The sequence below is a fragment of the Gadus chalcogrammus genome, chromosome 5 (genome assembly GCF_026213295.1).
Source record: "Gadus chalcogrammus isolate NIFS_2021 chromosome 5, NIFS_Gcha_1.0, whole genome shotgun sequence".
Lineage (NCBI taxonomy): Eukaryota > Metazoa > Chordata > Actinopteri > Gadiformes > Gadidae > Gadus > Gadus chalcogrammus.
Window position 1 is genome coordinate 1,915,915 of NC_079416.1, and position 21,743 is coordinate 1,937,657.

Here is a 21,743-nt window from a genome sequence, read left to right on the forward strand (position 1 = left end):
ACCGTGAGTGGCCAGACCTTTTTCATGTCTGTTGCTGTAGCACCCCAGCTGCCTTATAGAGTTGTGTTGGGGCATGATCTACCTATTTTATGTGATCTAATCCCCCAGGTTAAGCACTGTAATGCAGTCACTAGGGCCCAAAGGGCTAGTGAGTTGAGGGCACTTCCCTTTGCAGAGGATGAATTGGTGCTGGGCGTGGAGAGTAGAGGGGAGTGGAAGCATTTGTCAAGGCAGGAGAAGCGCAGACAGAAAATTACAGTAGAAGCGGGTCAAGAGAAGCGAGAGTGGACACAACCAAGCATGGCATTGGAGATGGACATACCCACAAACATTGTGGAGTTACAGAGACAGGATAAGACCCTGGAGCTATGGTTTCAGAAAGCTGCCGGGGGTGTCAAAGGGACACAGAGCACAAGTAGCTGTAGGCAGGAAGAAAGGTACTTTCTGAAGCAGGGGCGGCGCCAAACGGTTGCTTGCCGTTGCTATAGCAACTCCAAGCAATTACTCAGAAACCCCAGAGCAACCCCTGATTTTTTGTCAAACTCAAACAACATATTTGAAATGATGCCATTTTCCGTAAAATGGTATTAAATAAGTTCAACTAAACCTATGGCCGAATGCGGTACCCGTCACCATACCGACCATTCCTGTCATATGAATCACCAGATTAAGTGCATAATCAGTGAGTAGCGTCAACATTTCAGGGCCGTGACTGGACTGTCGTTCAAATGAACACGAGTCAGCCTGGGACTCTCCTCTCCTCCCCTCCCCCTCACCGTGCCCAGTTCCCGAGCGTTGGGCATGCGCACACTCTGTAAGTGACATGAACAGATTAAAAAAAAACACATACACACAATTAACACAAACTATCCCAAGCAATATGTACAATATTAATTAATTATTATTTAATGTACATGAAACAATAAATTCATTAATAGCATAGTCTTACGAAAAATAAATAACATTTCAAATATGCGGACATCTCGCGGCGAGATTATCAGTCAGATGTTCGTTGCCGGCTCGTTGGCGCTTAAAAAATATGGACAAGTTTTTACTATTTCGAAAGAAATCAAGTTCAAACACGACTCGCGATGGCGAGGCTGAGGATGGGCTCGTTAATAGCCAGACTTGTGTTGGACTTGGCAGTTGTTCGGAGGGGGGTTATGCTGAGGTCAAGAAACGGAAGAAAATATTGTAGCCTACACAGTTCTGAATTAGCAATACAATGTTATCACATGCTTGCTAGCAATGTTGGTGTGTTAAACCGTATGGATTAAAGTGGAATATTGCAAGAAGTCCTGTGATCAAGACATCGATTTAAGGTAGGCCGTTTGGTTATTTAAGTTTGCCCGTCGCAGCATATTGACTTGGGGCCCATGTGATTTTGTTTTGAAGTAGAACTAGATTATAGGTTTGGCTCATGCCAAAGGATGGGTTTATCGTAGCCTGGTATGATCCGCCCTTAATAGAAGTATTATGAAGTATAATAGTATCAACAATAATAGCAACTATTGTATTAATGTTCCACATAGGCCTACATTTGAGACGTATCGCGCAACTAATGTGAATGCTTTGGAATGTACCGTGGCGACGGTGGGTCTGAGATGTGCAATTCACCACTATTGACAGGACAGCTAACCTTGTAGTTGGGGGACTGCTGACGGGCTGTTGATTGAGAGAACTATGTTGTTTGTTATCGTGTGGCCGCAGTGCCACCTGGACTAGCAGTGAATGTGTACATGCCGCTGGGCTATTTTCATGTTGGCCTTCTTAAAGACCTTCCTCTATATTGTTCTATGTCTTTACGTCTTTATGTCTGTGCGTGTGTGAGGGAGAGGGAGAAAGATAGCGCACGTTGAACTGTCAAATGATACGATCACACTCAATCACACTGGTGCGATTAGTCTGTGTTGTTACTGTACTGTAAACTTGCCTCGTACGGGACCGCAACCACCCCAACCCGTGCCGAAAATGTCTTCCCGGCCGTGCCTCTGCCAAATTCAGGTGTTTTGATCAAGTTTTTTTTTTTTTTACCAGCAACCTCTTGAATTCATACAGCAACTGTTAAGCAACTGCAACAAATTATTTCTGGCGCCGCCGATGTTCTGAAGAATGATATCCTGTATCAAGTAAAAGGGGAGCGTGAGAACTTGGTGGTGCCCGGCCCTATAAGAGAGAAGGTGATGACCCTGGCCCATTCGATCCCATGGTCTGGACATCTAGGGAAAGACAAAACACTTGCCAGAATAGGGAGCCGGTTTAGCTGGCCGAATATGTACACGGATGTATCCAGTTTCGTCCGTACATGTCCAGAGTGTCAGCTAACCTCAGGTAGAGCAGTCCCACGTGCACACCTACATTCTCTGCCGATCATTGACACACCTTTTTCACGCATTGGGATGGATATAGTTGGCCCACTAGAGAGAAGTAAAGGGGGGTACCGTTACATCTTAGTGTTGTGTGACTATGCCACTAGATACCCAGAAGCATTTCCTCTCAAGAACATCAAGGCAAGACAGGTGGCCAATTGCCTCGTGCAGCTTTTTTCACGGGTGGGAGTGCCAAGAGAGGTACTGACTGATCAGGGCACTAATTTTCTGTCCATACTTCTGAGGCAAGTGTACAATCTGTTAGGCATTAAAGGCATCAAGACCACGCCTTATCATCCCCAGACCGACGGGTTAGTGGAACGGTTTAACCGTACCCTCAAAACCATGCTCCGCCGCTTTGTCTCGCAGACCGGAAAGGATTGGGACGAGTGGCTGCCGTACCTCCTGTTTGCATACAGGGAAGTACCACAGGCCTCCACAGGCTTCTCACCCTTTGAGCTTCTTTATGGTCAGCAAGTGAGGGGGCCTTTGGACCTGTTGAAGGAGCTCTGGGAGGGGCCCAAAGAAGAGAATCAGAATGTGGCACTGTATGTCATCCAGTTTCCAGAGACTCATGGACAGCATACTAGCAGGAGTCCATGAGTTTGCTGCAGCCTACCTGGATGATGTGGTGATTTACAGCAACACCTGGCAGGATCATCTGGACCACAGGTCTTTGGACGGATTCGGGGAGCAGGGCTGACCATAAACCCAAAGAAGTGTGCCCTGGGGCAGAAAGAAGTCAGCTACCTGGGCTACGTGATCGGTGAGGGTGTGATCCGACCACAAGTGGAGAAAGTGGACGCCATGCGCAACTGCACACCTCCGACCACCAAAAAGAAGGTGAGATCCTTTTTAGGTTTAGCAGGATGGTATCGGAGGTTTATTCCTAATTTTTCCGAGAGGGCTTCTCCCCTTTCTGATCTCACCAGGGCGGCGGCACCAAACAGAGTGGTCTGGACGGAGCAGTGCGAATCAGCCTTCCAGGACCTGAAGGGGGCAGTCTGCGGCGACTCTGTCCTGCTGAGCCCAGACTTCGACAGGCCGTTCATTGTCCAGACAGACGCCTCTGGGGTGGGGCTCGGTGCAGTCCTGCTTCAGGAGGTGGACGGGTTCCGGAGGCCGGTCGCATACATCAGCCGGAAGTTGGTCCCGAGGGAGAGGCGGTACTCGGCTGTGGAGCTGGAGTGCCTGGCGATTAAGTGGGCCCTCGACTCCCTGAGGTATTACCTCTTGGGGAGACCGTTTCATCTGGAGACCGACCACAGAGCACTTCAGTGGCTGGAGAGGATGCGTGACACGAACTCCCGGGTCACCAGGTGGTACCTGTCTCTCCAGCCATACAGGTTTACCGTGACCTACCAGCCGGGGGCTACGAACAGAGTGGCAGATTTCCTTTCCCGCATCCCGGAAGGGGGGGTCGAAGGAGTGAGCATGGAGCCCGGCTTGGAAGGGCCTTTTCCTTCCCTGGGACGACAAGAGTCGTCTGTACGGGGGGGGGGTAATGTAACGGTGCGGCGGCCCGTTACTGCAGGCAATGGATAAAAACAGGACTGACACCAGGAGTTACAAGTACCCTTTTATTTAAACACACACAGAACATTCCAACACGTTCATGACGCCACCTGCAACACACAAAAAAACATGCGTTATGAGAAAGCCGGTCGGGGGGACACGGTACAAACAAGGAAATTGTAAACACTCACGTTACGGTTGCGCTGGCTTCCGGGTGTCGGGGACTGCGGGAGGACCCGACGTGAAGTCCGGAAGAACATTTGTGCGGTGGGGGCGTGACGTCAGACGGGCGAGACCAAGTGTGTGAGAGGAGAGGGGTGTGTTGGGGTACTTGGGGAATATTTAAGGTGTCAGGGAAGTAGAGGTTAAGGTTGGGTTTTAGACGAATAAGTCTGGAGTAAGGTGGGTAACTAGGGGTGGGGATAGGTAAATCGGAAATGTGTAGGGGAGGGTTAATTGAATTAAGAGGGGAATGGGTTAGGCCAGGGAGGATATATTCAGGTCCAAATCATGTAGGTGGGGCAGAAGGGTCTGAGGTGAGCGGGTGAAAACACCTGGCTCTTAGATCAGCCAAGGGCTGTATTAGTGCCGAGGGGAGGACTGTTGTTTTTTTGATTATTGATAGTTTGATTAGTGATAGTTATTTAGAATTATTGATTGGTTTTTTTGTGTATATTCATTATTCATTTTTTTTGCCTCCTGAGGGACATTCTTGTACCGGAATAAAGTCAGGCCAACGGCCTTACTAACAGCTTTCATACTGCCTCCAATCCTTCCACCGCCGCAAGGCTCATCCTGTTAACAAGACCATCCAATACTTTTGGACAGGTTAGAAAACTGGGTGGGGCTTTCAGGCACAGTCTTAAATTGGTTCAGATCCTACCTACAAAATAGGAACTACTTTGTTTCCATTGGCGACTTTGTATCAGAATCAACCAACGTGATGCGTGGAGTCCCACAAGGTTCGATCTTAGGACCCTCTTTATTCAACATCTACATGCTCCCACTAGGGCAAATCATGCAAAATAACAATATTGACCATCATTGCTATGCTGATGACACGCAAATCTATGTATCGCTATCACCAAATGACTATCGGCCCATAGATCTGCTGTGCCAGTGCATTGAGCAAGTGAAAGACTGGATGTGCTGAAATTTCCTTCAGCTAAATGAGGATAAAACAGAGATAATTGTATTTGGTGCTAAAACGGAAAGGCTTAAAAGTAACCCAACACCTTCACTCTCTGTCCCTGAAAACCTCAATCAAAGCCAGAAATCTAGGGGTTATCATGGATTCTGATTTACATTTCGAAAGTCAAATCAAATCAGTTACAAAATCTGCATATTATCACCTTAAAAATATAGCAAGACTTAGAGGGCTCATGTCCACCGAAGACTTACAAAAACTTGTACATGCCTTTATCACTAGTAAGCTTGATTACTGCAATGGTCTCCTTACAGGTCTCCCAAAACAAACTAAGGAAGCTTCAGCTTGTTCAGAATGCTGCTGCTAGAGTTTTAACAAAGACCAAAAAATTCGAACATATTACACTTCTTCTTAAATCGTTACATTGGCTTCCTGTAGGTCTGAGAATTGATTTTAAAATCATGTTGCTAACCTATAAATCCCTACATGGTTTAGGCCCAAAATATTTAACTGATATGCTTCCACTACATAAGCCTTCTAGAACACTAAGATCTTCTGAGACCAATCTGTTAAAGGCCCACTATGCAACTTCGGGCATTTCTTCGCTGTTTTCTTGGTTTTGGCACGCACATTTCTCTACACAGCGCCCCCTACAGCTTCGTTGTAGATATTTTACAACACTGTCGTAACAACTCGTTGACGACCCTTCCCCATGCACTTCTACGCGAGCCATGTGCATTTGTTTTCAAAGAATCCGGCGAATGCGTGGAGCCATGTCCGAAGTAGACGTTCATAAAGTGTAGGCAAGGTTATACATTTTTAAAATGGTGTATTTGTATCGCAATAAACATAAATCCATCCTTTTTTATAGTTGACGGGAAGAATTTATATCCTAGATTATAATTGCTTTATCTTGGGTTGAACAGAACAATCAGTGTAAGAGTGTTGGCCAACATAATAATCTAAATAAACAAGAACCTGGATTCGGGGATTCAGTCTGTATCTGGGGGACGAGACAGACGAACAGCAAAACACCCATGGAAACAAAGGTGTTTATATGATTGCAACCAAGCAAGCTAGAAACATACAGGGCTCACAACAAAACGGTCGAGAAAACAATTTTTACAGGGCTCACAACAAAATGGTTGAGCAAACACATTTGTACAGAGACTATCAACATCAAGAATACCACGAAGACAAAGTTCACCCAAGGGTACTTTCAATTTCAAAAACAACACGGCCAAGTCGGCGTCTGATTTACAGTCTTCTTTTTCTTTCAGTTCACGCTATTCCTGAAAAGCTTGCCCAACGTTTACTCGTGCCTGGCCTCTCTGTAGGTCAGTCTCCCTTTTCTCTTCTTCTGTTCCTCCGACATTGGGTTTCTCTGTCTCTTTTTAGTCGGCTGATCTATGATGAATGTAACAATCCCTTAGTTACTTGTGTTTATATCGAGCCGGTTCCGTGTTTGGGGGTCTGTGCCGTAAAGCAATTCGTTACTTCGCGAGACCCGAGACTCCCGCGAGAGTGGGCGGCGGGTCGCCGGCAGAAACATATTCCTTTTCTCCGCCAAGATGCGCAAGGGGGAGTCGAAACAACGAACAATCGAACAAAAATGTATAATAGAACCATCGAAATGACTCTTAGCCTGTTATATTAAGGTAAATCAAGCCAAAAAAGTTGCATAGTTCCCCTTTCACTCGTGTCTGATCACTTTTCTGGTCCATTCTTCTTTTGTTCCACCGACAGTCGCCTCTATGGTCCCTTATCAGTCGATTGATCCATGATGAATGCAACAATTACCTCGCAACTGGCTGTTTATATCTAGCCGGTGCCATGTTTGGGTGTGTGTCTGTGCCGTAAAGCATTTTCGAAACTACAATCTGACTACATTTTCGAGGCGCGATAGGATACTTCCGCTACGTCACATCCGGATTGTGTCGGTCCGAACAGAGCAAGTTGCATATGCGCTTTTTCCTTGGAGAGGTGACATGGGGCAATGACACACCCACCAAACGACCCAGAAATGGTTGCAAAACCATCAGAATAACTCTCAACCAGCATAATTAATGTAATTTTGGATAAAAAAGTTGCATAGTGGGCCTTTAATTATCCCCAGAGTAAACACGAAACATGGGAAAGCAGGATTTAGTTACTATGCAACAAATAGCTGGAATAAACTCCCTGAGGATTTAAGACTTGCCCCAACTCTGAGCACCTTTAAAACAAGATTGAAGACTTTTATGTTTGCTTTAGCTTTCTGCTAAATCTTTAATACTTTGCCTTTATTTTACTAAAATGCCTTTTTAACTTTCCCTTTATTTTCTATTTTTACCAGAAAGATACATGATCTGATACCAGAGAGAAAGGTTGTATAAGGGTTAGAGTCCTGAGTTTTGTATTTGTATAAGGGTTAGAGTCCTGAGTTTGTATTTGTATAAGGGTTAGAGTCCTGAGTTTGTATTTGGAAAAGGGTTAGAGTCCTGAGTTTGTATTTGTATAAGGGTTAAGTCCTGAGTTTGTATACACTGTGTTTAACTCTTTTGAGAAAAGGTGTATAAGGGTTAGAGTCCTGAGTTTGTATAAGGGTTAGAGTCCTGTGTTTGTGTGTGGGTGGAATTCTGAGACCGAGCTCCATGGGAGACGTTTCCAAGTTCTGTCTGGGTTAGAGTCCTAGAATCTGGATTGGAGTTCCAGAGAAAGGACCAAGTTCCTTTAGGTCGGGTTGGAGTCCCGACTTGGGTTCCAGAGAAACTGTTGATCTGATCTTAAATACATTGCACTTTAAATTTTACTTACTAAAAGGCATTTTTAACTTTCAATTTAATTTTCTATTTTTACCAGAAAGATACATGATCTGATACCAGAGAGAAAGGATAAGGGTTACTAGAATCCGGGTTGGAGTCCCAGCGCGGATACCAGAGAGACTGTTGATCTGATCTTAAATACATTGCACTTTCTATTTTACTCATTTCTTTGCATATGTTTTCTTTTACTTATCTATTATTTTATTTTATTGTATGACAATGTTTATATGTGAAGCACTTTGAGTCTGCCTTGTGTATGAAAAGAGCTATATAAATAAAGTTGCCTTGCCTATAAGGGTGAGATTAAAAATAACCTTGTGGATGTATTCAAATTTAGAATAACCTCATGCATAACGCTGGCTGAGGTTTTTTGACCGCAAGGTAAAAATAGAAACATGTCTAACACTAGTCACAAGCTTTATTTTAACCTATGACTTTTAACATATTCATGCCTTTGCTTCATCCTGCCTTAATAAATGTCACTCTCTTTATTTCTGGAACAGCATTCAATCCACCGCTTTTGGTTGTACAAAATGCACCTGCCTGTCTTATGACTAACACTATGAAATGTAACAATATAACCCCTACTTCACATACATTCAAAGAAATCCCAATCCTACATCTGTGTGTCTTTGGGAGATATAGCTCGGAAGATGGTCGGAGGTGCGTTATTGATGCAAGTGCAAGAAGCCGTCAGATGAATGAGTGTGTTGCTCAAAAAACAGACGATTGCATGTGTTTGTTTTGTGATTGGCTGATGTCTGAGTATACTGGGCCAGCTGGTTGGATGATTGGTTAGTGTTTAGCTAGGCGTTTCCCACCAAAAATATTGCATTGAATGTGTGACTCACACAGCTGATGAAGATTTCCTTTAGGGCTTGTACATTAGAATGCATCATTTTGTCTGCAATACTCTGACATATTGGGAGATTTCAAGCAAGTTGTAGTACTATTGAATCCTAAATCAACGTTAATATACTGTAATATAAAAAACACTTTGGCAGGTTGAAACACAACAATGTCTACCCATAATGACCAATAAACAAGATTATTTACTAAGTAATGGCCAGAGCAAACATTACTACCAATACAATAACTAACTGTGGAGTGTGTGCGTGAATGGCTGCTGGTTTTAGCAGCGTCACCTGGCCCGAGGCTGACTGATTGGACCCTGGGTGTAAGAATTGGATACTAACTATAATAACTGTTAATATACAAACAGAACACAGTTGTGGTTGACAGAAAACCTACCAGACCATATCAAAGTGCTCAAAGAGGACTGGGCAAATACCAGTGGGGTGAAAACAACAGTGGTACCGCCGTTTGAGAAAATTGTGTTTTAGTAAGTTACATTCAATGGGCATTGGAGTGTGGTTACCTGGGTTATGGCCTTTTAGTGCGACAGAGGTATCTGAGTGAAGTAAGGAACAGAATGTCAAAGGCTTCTGAGGTCTTTTTATATACTCAAAGATCTAATAACTTTGTCTTTTTAACAAAGCGGCATTGAGCAAAACGTAGAACACAGGTCTATTGTTGGATTGATTGGCTGGCTCCAGCCTACATCCAACAGGGTCCTACTCTTCGTTCCTCAGGTAAAACTTAAGGACAATACGTCAACCCCCCTCACAAGATGCTGCCGTCCTTTTCCCCAAACTCAAAGCTGGAAAGAAATTTTGTGCACATTTTCCACCTGCACCATGGCCAGGTCTTTCCCAAATTAAGTTCATTAATAAGATGATAAATTGATCATTCTCATCTGCATGCTAGAATGAAAGTTTGCCTTAATGATGAGATGGTAGAGCTTTATGTATTTGCACAGATAGCACATTAGCAGGTAAATAAAGTGTAGTTAAAGCTGCAATGTTTAACTTTCCCTCTGCAACTATTTACTCCATGAATAATTGTATACAATACCCCCAAACCCTGAGTCAATCCATCAAGGGAATTGGTCGCTATAAACCGTTTAATATCAAATGTTTTTTTACACAGACACGCACACAGTGAAAAATCTCCGACGGCAGTTGTCTGAAAAGGATTTAGCTACTACAACTGTAAGGTAAGGCAATATTATTTATAGAGAACCATTTAAAGACAAGGGCCATTCATAGAGTTTAACAAGAGACAAAACCACATGTGAAAAAAAGAAGAAATTAAAAGTATAAAATGGGTATAAATGAAGTGCACATATTTTGAATTAAAGCTGTAGTAAACAGAAATGTATTGAGCCCTGATTTTTTTTTTTAAGCGTTGAGGCAGACCTTAGTTTTTTGCAGCTCTGTGGTGCATTAAAAACGAAAAGCTGCTTCACCTTGCTTGGTTTACACCCTGGGAACACTGATCAGGCCCTGAGAGCTCTAGTGGGCTCATAAAACAAGAGCAATGAGTTAAGTGGTTATAAACTATTCAGTGGGAGTTCACTGTATTATGGGGTTTAATGTCTGTTAGCGCCTTTGAGCGCCTTCTGTTATTAAAGCACAATTCAGAAGACTGGGCGGTCAGATCATAATGAATATATATTGTACCTACCCTGTTACAGTGTAAAACACTGCTTTAGATTACAACCCCCCTACTGTTATTAAGCAAGGCAATGCAAAACATGACATTCGGCATGGAGTAAATTTGGTATTCCTCTTTATTTAACTCTTTTTTTTTCTTTACACAATTTACCCATGTGTCATTGATTGTTTTTTTATACTGTGCAAAGTCAAAGTCAAAGCCTAATAAGTACAATGTCTGAGATATATCGTTTACAAGATTAGATATTGGACTTCCTGAACTCTTTGAATCTTGATTTAACTGATCCTTTAACATGCAATCAGGTAATGCAATGGCTTTTCCTTTTGTCACTCCGATGGAGCTACAGCACGCATCGGCCCCTACTGGCCATGGCAGCACACTTCAATAGATATCCACAGATATAAAAGTGACAATGTTAAACAATCGCTGACAGGTGCTGACAAAAGCTAAATTCTGGAATTCTAGGTACTATTTTCCCACAATCCCAACCACTGTCTCTTAAAATGGTATCCAGCCTAAGAAGCAGTTCTTTTCATTACTTTTGGATATAGATTATGATAATGCAGAGAGTTCCAACTAGTCCTAGTGCTTGGAGACCAAGGAACCACAGCAGCAGCCAGAAGAAGACGATCACTACCGGCTCCACAATCTTCTCACCAAAGTACATCTGGCTGAAGCCCATCCTACGAAGGCACTTGTTGAGCATCCCAAACAAAGTCCCCATGCGTTCACAGTCGTCCTGCTGTGGCCTGGTGGTGGGGTCTTCCAGAAGGGTCCATGGGGCTGTTGAACTATAGGAAGATAGCTGCCTGGCCCTGGGTTGTGATGGGCTGCGTGGTCCAAGCCTGTCTGGAAGGTCCTGTAAAGGAAGTACGGTGTATTAATGTTGGTTCAACCACATTCATTCATTGTGCTTTGGAAGCACATCAAACAGCAGGATGAGGGCCAGCCCAAGCCTTTATGGAGCCCTAAGAATTTAGGGTTAGGGTGATGCCCCTATTACCTCAATGCCGCCAATATTATTGACTATTGGCGTTGCTCGATCATTGGCAAACCTACTGTTAATCTCACCCAAATCAAAATTTTTTAGTTGTATCGTTGTAGCTTAGATCACACCAATGTCAGCCTGAGTTGTTCTTACCCTTTATGTTTTTGGAACAGGTAGCAAAGAGCGGGCAAATGTTAATAGGCACGTCACTCAAAGTGATACAGTACTATGTGGGATACTGAATGTGGTGTTCTGAAAGGTGACAAAATATACAGAGGCATTGAGTTATGGCAAGATTTTCTTCAACTAAATGTTAATATACATACAGAACACAGGTGTGGTTGACAGAAAACTTACCAGACCATAACAAAGTGTTGAGGACCGGGCAAATACCAGTGGGGTGAAAACAGTACCAGCGTTTGAAAATTAACGTTGTTAACCTGGGTTATGGCCTTCTAGTGTGACAGAGGTATCTGGGTGAAGGTGGGAAAAGAATGTCAAGGACTTTTGAGTAAGTTCATGGTACCCCGCCCACAGGCAGGTGTAGTTGTTTTATTGTGCTGCGTTATTCATTTTAATGATTGAATCAATTTAAATATATGCAGATGTGGTGGTCTGGAATAGAGGTCATGTTAATGTGGAACGTGATCATGCAGCCTCATTCACATGGTCAAATGTATATTGACATCCAGGAACCTCCAAGCACACATTTCTCAAGTGAATTAAGGGCTTTCTTAAAAGCATATACCTGAAAAATCTTTGAAATTCTGGGGAAATTAAACCTTTGTAGTCAAGAACACTAACGGAAGAAATATAAATATGAAAGAGTTAATTATGAAGGAAAAATGGTTAACGAAGAAGTTCCACTAATGCCATACTGTGTCTTGGCAGTCCGATTCTTGGAAACGAATGAGCCGGAATGTTGATTGCCTGATGAATTTCAGGTGCTGTTCAATGTTGTGTTTCTTAAATGAGTGGCAATTACAGGATGTCATGTTCAGCTTGTTGATAATGCTCTAATCAGGATTCGAACTCTCAACCTAAGGATCACCAGTACAAGGCATTATCCTGTTGAGCCACTGACATTCCTGAACTGCATGAAGCCTCATTCACATAGTGTAAATCTCGATTGATAAGCACACAATCAAGAAACCTCAGCAAGCATACATTTCAAGAGAATTAAGGGCTTTCTTAAAATAGTACAGATCTGAAATTTGCCCTGTTAATGGTATTCACCTAATGATAGCCGTATGGTAGTTATACAATAACAAAATGGTCACATAGGCAAAATTGACTGTGGACGTTTGGCTTTTCTATGAAATTGTGGGAAATGTAAACATTTTTAGAGCAGAAGACCAGGGTTTTATAAATGCATCTGATTCTAGAGATTAATATTATGAAAGAATTTGAGTCCAGGTCAATCTGGTGAGGAGAAATAAGACTAATTCATGTTGTTTTACAATAGCGCCACCTTTGGGTGCAGTAACACAAATTTGAAAAAATTGAAAATGTCAAGAGTTTTCGACTTACGGTATAGGCTGCAGTATGACTTTTACAGAATTCGAGGGGAAAAAAAACATTACAGAAACAATAGGGACCCCTGATAAATATATGGAAGCACTTTGCTCATGAAGGCAAATTAGGCACCTAAAAACATCTCACTGAAGAATATTTTAATCGCTTAAATCAAGTGAAAAGATTTTAACAGAGTTCAGAAGTCTATATGGAGTAAACATTGTAAACATGCACACATCAAAAAAAAATTAGAAAGAGTTAAAGAAATAGCCAAAGTGATAGTTTGAATACATTTGACTTTTGCAGTGTGGGCTGCCTAAAAGATCTGAGTAACAACACACCTAGTTTGCCTAGGGACCCTTAGGTCAATATAAACTAACCCCCACAACCCAGTGTGCCTACTGCCTGATAGCACCTCAGAACCACATGCAACATAACGTATGTAACGCAGTACCAACCCCCCTCTACATGTTCACCCATGTTCCACCACGAACCCCAAGCACCCTCTAGACCCCTACGAGGGCGGAGAGCAGCCCTCCCAGACTCCCCGGCCACAGAAGGATCAGCAAACCGCCGGTCTGTGGCGAGGGGCGCAGCAAGGGGCTGAGCGACCAAGGAGTGGTCGGGACCTGTCTGCCCTCAGCGAGGAGGAGATGGGCCCGACGCAACCGCTTCAGCAGAAGACAGACACCGCTGACGCACAACAGTGAAAAAGTTCTAGGTTGTGTTGCTGGAGTTTAATTGTGTTTGGTGTTAATGTTTGGGCGCTCAGAAGGAGGAGGCGGGCCTTTGGTAGGTGAGATACAGGGAGGGTAAAGAGAGAGAGAGCGAGAGAGGGTTGACAAGTGAATGGAGGAGTACATGTTTGGCGTGGTAACAGCCTACGTTAAGCAATCAATAAAAGTATCTAAACCACCTGTGTGGTGCATGTGCAGTAAAGCAGGGCTGCTTTAGATTACCTGGTGCTGCAAATACAGAGGCTCAGACCGCCTCTTTATGAGGCTCAGACCGCCTCTTTAATGAGGCTCAGACCACATCTTTAATGAGGCTCAGACCACCTCTTTAATGAGGCTCAGACCGCCTCTTTAATGAGGCTCAGGGGCTGTATTCACAAAGGATTTTAGGGCTAAAAGTAGGTCCTAACTGGCAAATTTAGGAGTAACTCCTAAAAATAATGGGCGTGTCACTCTTACATTTAGGACTCCTAACTTTTTTCACTAAGAGCAATTCACAAAGTATTTTAGGCCTAAAAGTAGCACCTAAGTCTAGGAGAGCTTAAAAGTCCTCAAGAGGACTCCTAACTCAGTAAGACCTATTCACAAAGAATCGTAAATGCCTGCGAGACGAAATGTTAGGGTATTAAACTTGTTGTGGAGTTAATCGCGATGCAATAACATCCCCGACTAACAGGAATAATCCGATTAGTCCCGAAATAAAATGTTTGGCCACACTACGTTATTTAGCACAAGCGGAGGAACATTCCACAGCCAGGCGATGATGATGATGATGATGATGATGATGATGACGGCGATCAACATGACAATGAATTTGGCCGTGTGGAACCCAGTGGACTGGCATTTAGGGATCACTTTGAAAACACATTTTAGGTAAACACCTTGGCACAAATCTGTCAACACTTGTGTAGTTCATAACATTTATTTTCTTTTAAATTTTACGTATTTTATTGTTTGCTTTCTCTCTCTCTTGAACGTGCAGGCCACAACGTCATTATCGTGGTTTGCACAAAATTGTCATCATGCGTGTATTCTGCTAACTGCACTATAACTACTTAATAGGAATTCATTTCTAGCCTAGGCTATTTCCTTGTTTTTCGGTGATTCAGTGGGCTCGTCTGAACAACCAATCACCAAACTGACTGCTTCTAAACTCGTGCACGAGAATTTACGTAATCCATAGCAACGGCGTGTCACTCTTAGTTCACTCTTTGTGATTTATCCTTAGTAAGAGTAGGTCTCAGCGGCTTTGTGAATAACTTTTAAGAAAAAACTCCTACGTAAAATGTTTTAGCGCGAGTTAGGAGCACTCCTAGCGGTAAGATAAAATGCTTTGTGAATACGGCCCCAGACCTCTATAATGAGCCTCAGACCGCCTCTTTAATGAGATTTCAGACCCCCTCTTTAATGAGGCTCAGACCGCCTCTTTAATGAGGCTCAGACCGCCTCTTTAATGAGCCTCAGACCGCCTCTTTAATGAGGCTCAGACTCCCTTTTTAATGAGGCTCAGACTGCTTCTTTATTGAGGCTCAGACCACCTCTTTAATGAGGCTCATACGGCCTCTTTAATGAGGCTCATACCACCAAACTAAGTCACCGATGACCTCCCCCAGAATGTGAAGACTATACCATCCACAGCATTATAATATATGAAGCCTGACCCTCACCCTCATCAAATAAACCGCTGCTCAGACGGAGCTTCACCGGCATCCAAACACACCGTTATACTGTGGGGTATACTATGCGTGTCCGAAATGCTAAGCAGGATGCGTATTCAACTGAGCTCCATGCATCCTATAACTGGTGAGGACTGGGAGGGGTTATTCACCTGAAGGGTGGGGTTATGCTAATGAGAGGGGTCTGAACACAGGTTCAGGCATAAGGAGGCATTGGAGTTGGCAATGGGATAAAAGTGAATTAAAGTACTTGAAGAAATCAAAGCTGGGCTTCAATGGGGCATGAAAATAACATATTATCTTTCATTTTTTTCTTTACAATAATTTAGGAATGTGCATCACCTTGGTCGCCAGTAGTTGGCAGTAATACACAGTCAGAAGTATTTATTATTGTTATAAATATGTATATATATACGAACGTACATAATAAACACTTTGTAAACGTCCGTGAGATTGCTTTACATCCTAGTCCACACACACACACACACACACACACACACACACACACACACACACACACACACACACACACACACACACACACACACACACACACACACACACACACACATCCGAGGAGCGTCATGCTTTCAAACTGTACCACAACTTGATTGTATCTTAACGGGACCTTGTTAACCCGAAGGGATGCGATGCAACACACTGTCAGTTATTTACAGAAGTAGAATTATTATAACTTCTGCTCCTCAGATCACTAGATGTTTTTTTACCTGGTAGTGCTGCTGTGGGTCTCTTCTATACGGATCGTGGAACCTGCTGTCACTCATATATCCTTCAAACTCGTGGCGATTGACATGATGGTCATTTACTGGCGGTAGTGCGGTGGACATGATTGATTGACACTGTCAGCATAACACGATATCAAAACAAGCGATCGACTTCTTCCGCATCACGTGGGGTATGACGCGGGAGGAGCCATCATCACCATCATGGTGGGAGTGACGTCACTAGAACCTGGTGTATTCAACCTGTCACTCATTCTATGGATACCTCCATGAAAGATTAATGGGTACAAGAAACATATCTCTTGAATAGCATATTTCAATGATGTGTATTTAACATTTGTTAGTCTCTTATGTTGTCTGACGTTCTGTACTCTCCCACTAAGACTCAGGATTAATGTATTTTTTGTACCCTGCTTAATCCCTGCTAATCTTTAGTTTTACTAGGTGCTGTCGAGGAGATCCCAGAGGGACCAGACCCGGGCCGGGAGTATAAAGCCATGAAGAGCTTTGGTTGGGTCGGAGCTCCGTGCTGAAGGATGTATCTGCTGTTCTTGGTTCTCCAGAGTGTTCTCCTGACGGTCGGTTCTTGTCCCTCCCAGTGCTCCTGCTCTGACGGAGTGAAAGGCAAGCTGGAGCTCAGGTTGGGTAAGGCTTGTGTCGATATTTGTTTTAGTTTTGCATTCAACATTGTTGTTATTGGAATAATTCTGCTGCAATATTTAATACACGTTAAGGCGATAGTTTCTTTATAGTTTAATACGTTTATAGTTGACATATTATGACAACAACACTTCCTCAATCCCAAATATTTGGGATGTTGTTTTGGGTTCTGGTGCTCCGAAATGCATACAACCTCTGAAACATGCACTATTACTGCACTGCCTTGGGGCAGAGGGACAGAGAGTGTTTGGAACCTTTGCTGAATCCACCCTATAGAAGGGTGCTGCTGAACACCTTGAGGAACATTTTGCAGCCCCTCAGAGCGCTCTCCTACGTTGCGTTAAGTTCTGGTGCCGACACCAACGAGCCGGTGAGTCTGTCTCCCAATACGTGGCTGACCTGCGAGGCTTGGCTAGCCTATGCAGGTTTAATGCAAAACGAAATGATACGGGATCAACTCATTTTACACACAAACTGTGAGAAAATTAGGGGCAATTTGTTACTAGAAAATTATGACTTGACACTAGCTCAGGCTATTAAGATAGCTCTACAGGTAGAGGCGGCATTGGAATGCGCGGCAAACCTGTCTTCAGCCCAAAATGACACTCCAGCTGATTCCACCCAACCAGAAACATGCCCTGTCAGTTCTGTTAGCTTCCCGGACAGTGTCCAAGTAGCCTCACAGCCCCGAGATCGCTCACAGCAGCAATGTGGAAACTGTGGCTCATCCACGCACAATTCTAGAGCACAAGTCTGTCCAGTACATGGGAAAACCTGCTCCAATTGCGGGAAGCTAAACCACTTTCATAAAGTTTGTAGGTCCGCTCCAACCAAAGGCCACCGGCAATACACAGTAACCCAGCCGACGGTCATCCACAATGTCCACTCAGGACAAGTTTAATTTAAAACCTGTTCTCTAACAGTTGACGATGTCACTCTACCCCTACTCCTTGACACGAGTGCCAATGTGTCATTGCTGAACCTATTGACAAGGAAATGCTTATCCTCGCATAAACCACTGGGACCACCTTCCACGACATTACGTGGCTACGGAAATGCCGATATTGACATTGTAGGTTCACTCAAGCTGTCCGTGCGCTATGGTGAAAGGGCTCTGCCAGCCTTCACATTTCATGTGTCACGCCATGGGGCCAATCTACTTGGTCTCGACCTCTTTCACAACCTAGGATTTACACTGCTGGACACCACAGGCTCAGAGATCCACACCGTCGCCATTCTGTGGCAGCAACAGTGGCCTGCATTGTTTGACGGGCTGGCTTTTGGGTTAAATTCAGCCCCAAGTTGCTTTCAAAAAAATCATGGCCTCCATCCTGGCTGGGATCCCTGGCGTGGCCTTGACGACATCGTTGTCCATGGAATCAATGCCGCTACCCATGATGAGCACCACCTTATGCTGAACACTGACAAATGTGTCTTTGTGGCCTCTGTGATTAACTACGTGGGGTTCCGCCTCTCAGCAGGGGGTAAAAGCCCACTTCAGTCGAACATGGAGGCCATCCAATGCGTACCTGAGTCAACGTCATCAGTGCAAGTTGCCTCCTTCCTGGGCATGACTGCGTATTTTCTCAGTTTCTTACCTCAGTACTCCGACGCAACTGCTCCACTGCGCAAACTACTGAAAACCGATGAGCCCTGGATCTGGACTCCAGCATGCTCTGAGGCAGTCCTTCGCCTGAAGATGCAGTTCACCTCACCACAAATCCTGGAACACTACGACCCGGCCAGCCCCACACTTGTGAAGTGCGACGCCTCTTCCATAGCAATAGGCGCCGTGATGTCTCAACTTCAGAGTGACGTGGAAAGGCCAATCGCTTTTGCTTCCCATGCACTCAGCCCTACGGAACAACGGTATTCTGTGGGAGAGCGGGAGGCACTGGCTTGTCTCTGGGCATTTGAACGCTGGCACATGTACCTGTATGGACGTGAATTCATATTAAGGACTGATCACCAAGCCCTCACCACCCTCTTGGCCACGTCAGGCACCGGCCAAAAACCACTCATATTGCACTGCTGGGCCGACCGCCTACAGCAGTAAAATTTTCGTCTTCAGTTCACACCAGGAAGGGTCAACGTAGTGGCCGACCTGCTATCTCGCTCCATTAGCACACCCACAGCAGAGTCTACAGCGTGCATGACGAGGCAGAGCATAACATTATACAGCTTCTCCATACGCCACTGCAGGAAACTGTGTCACTGAGTGAGCTGCAGGACGCCTCAGTCCCTGCTCTTTCCCTAGTGGCCTCGTACATCCGGAATGGCTGGCCTAACAACCTGCCGGACAATCTTTTGGCCTACTTCAGGGTCCGCGAACAACTTGCATGCTGGAATGACTCCTGTGTTGCGAGAGGGCTCTGCACTGTGGTCCCTAGTGTCCTTCGGGCGCATGTCCTTGCTATGGCGCATGAGGGCCACTTGGGCATAGTCAGGCTCAAACAACGATGCCGGGACCTGGTATGCTGGCCGGGGATTGACAGAGACATTGAGACCCTGGTCAGAGACTGCACCGCCTGCTTTCTCAGCGGCAAGACCAGGGCCCCAGCCCCGCCCCCACCCATGCAGCCCCTGGACTGGCCGTCCCCCCTCAGTCCTGGGAGCAGCTTCAACTCGTCATCTTTGGTGAGCTGAAGGGAGTGCCGCACGACCTCCACTCCAAGTGGCCAGAGGTGGCAGCAGCCGGCACAGTAACGGCTGGGGTAGTGATTAACGTCTTAGACTCCCTTTTCGCTCGCTGGGGTCTGCCTAAGAAACCACTGACAACGGGCCCAAAATGGGGTCTCAAGAACTTTGTTCCTACCTGAAAGAGAAAGAAATTCACAATATTCGCATAGCTTTCTATAACCCATCAGCCAACGGGGGGGTTGAACGGCTAAATCAGTCACTAAAGAATGGAATTAGGGCTCACCTGGCTCAAGGGTGCAAGTTCAACACCAGTCTACTCCAGACACTACTGCACTACCGTGCTACCCCCCACGCCACCACTGGGGTCTCTCCGGCTTCCCTCATGCTGGGGCGGGAGCTACAGTTGCCGCTGGACAGGCTTCACCCTGGTCTGGTCCACACTCCAGTGCACCCGGCCCAAGCAAGGGTCAATATACATCAGGGCCAGATGAAGAACCGGTTTGACCGGAGGCGGCGAGCCAGACCACCAGCCATTGCCGCTCAAGAATGGGTCAGAATTCGACGACCCCATCGCAACAACAAGCTGGTGTCAATCTGGTCGGAACTAATGCAAGTCAGACAGCAGCTTGGCCCTGCCACGTTCAGGCTCGTAGATGGTACCCGCTGGCATGGCAGCCGCCTGCGCAAGGTTTTAGCTCCTCCTGCACCTGGCCTGAGCACAGCTCCTGCTACAGCTTCTTCAGCCCGGCAGTCAGACCTTTCTGCGGCCTGGGATTCACTGCAAAGTGATGCGCCATTGCCTCCTGCCCAGCAAGGGGCCCCGGAGCCCAACCCTGAGACCAGTGCCCCACCTGAGCCCCGCCCGGTCCGTGCACAGAACTGGCCTGGGTGTCTGCAGGACTTTGAGACTGAGTATCACACTTGAATTCTTGTGAAGGGGGGGGGGAATGTTATGTTTGACATTGCTGCAACAATGCATGTTATGTTACGCATGTTTACGACATACCGTGTTCTAATTGGTTTTGCACTCTTATAGTAGGGAAGCTCCGACTAGAGCTCTGTGACATCACATCTTTTTTCATACATAACAGGCAGCAGCTAATTTGCATTAAAGCTACAGACATCAGAAACAGCGCATTCTGAAGGGACTGAAACAGAGGGGAGTAGCGGTACGCAAGATTTTATTTTTTCTATTTCCAGCAAACAGCTTCAAAAACTGGAACTCATATACTATGTTTACTTGTTGGGAAAACACCAGAATTTGTCTCCTTTAATTGTCATGAAGCCCATCCATGCACGTTGCTGCACAAGCTGAATTGTTTTCAGAAATTGTTCCCCTTCCTGATTTCAAAATTACTGTTATAATAATATAATAATTAAAACAACTGAAAAGTATAGTTACGGTATAGTCACTAATACAACCTGATCATAAATGTCGAATGCATGTTGTTTATGTCTATGGAACCTTCTATTTATTCCAATCTGCTAGATGGGTCCAGTGCCGGGGCCCTGGGCTGCGGTACATCCCCGCCAACGCCCCCGCGGACACGGTCCGGCTGCGTCTGGAGAACACCCTGGTCTCCAGAGTGCCCCGCGCAGCCTTCTACAACCTCTCGCAGCTGCGCTTCCTGTGGCTGACCTATAACTGCATCACGTCTGTCCACCCAAGCAGCTTCCTTAATCTGAGGTCCCTCCATGAGCTGCGCCTGGACGGGAACCTGCTTTCGGCCTTCCCTTGGGAGGGCCTGAGGGACGCGCCCCTCCTTCGCACCCTGGGCCTACACAACAACCGTCTATCCAGCCTGCCTGCCCAGGCCGCGCTGTTCCTGCCCAACGTCACCTACCTGGACCTCTCCAGCAACAGGTCTGTAGGCAACAAGAACATATTCATCAAGGTATGACTGTGGGCTTATAGGACAAATCGAACTATCATTAGAGAGGCAAAATCATAGGCAATGTACTTCAGATTTGTTATATTATCAGGTTCTAACGTGGATAATCTCTGCTCCTCTGTCCTCCTAATGTTTTTCCTATTTTTCTTTATTTTTAGATTAACTATGTTGCCCGCTGAGCTGCTTAACCTGTGGTTCCCACGAACGGGTCGAGAGGGTGGGCTTGTGAAAATAAAGATTTTAGGTATGATTTTTGTTTTTAAATATCCATAGTGTTTGCATACCACGATCATTTAGGTTGCTAACCTTACATTTTCCTGCTCCCCAGGTCTCCATGACAACCCTTGGTTGTGTAACTGTGAGATTTCCATGGTCAGGTCCTTATCCATGTCTCGGGGAAGCCTTGTGGTTCTGATTGACCAGATGTTGACTTGCAGCAAGTCTATTGACGGGCCCACTGTGGAGGTACCAGGAAAGGAGACATCCCACTGTATACGGCTCTCAGTCAAGCCAGCAGCAACAACAGTCATTTCCTCTCTAGGC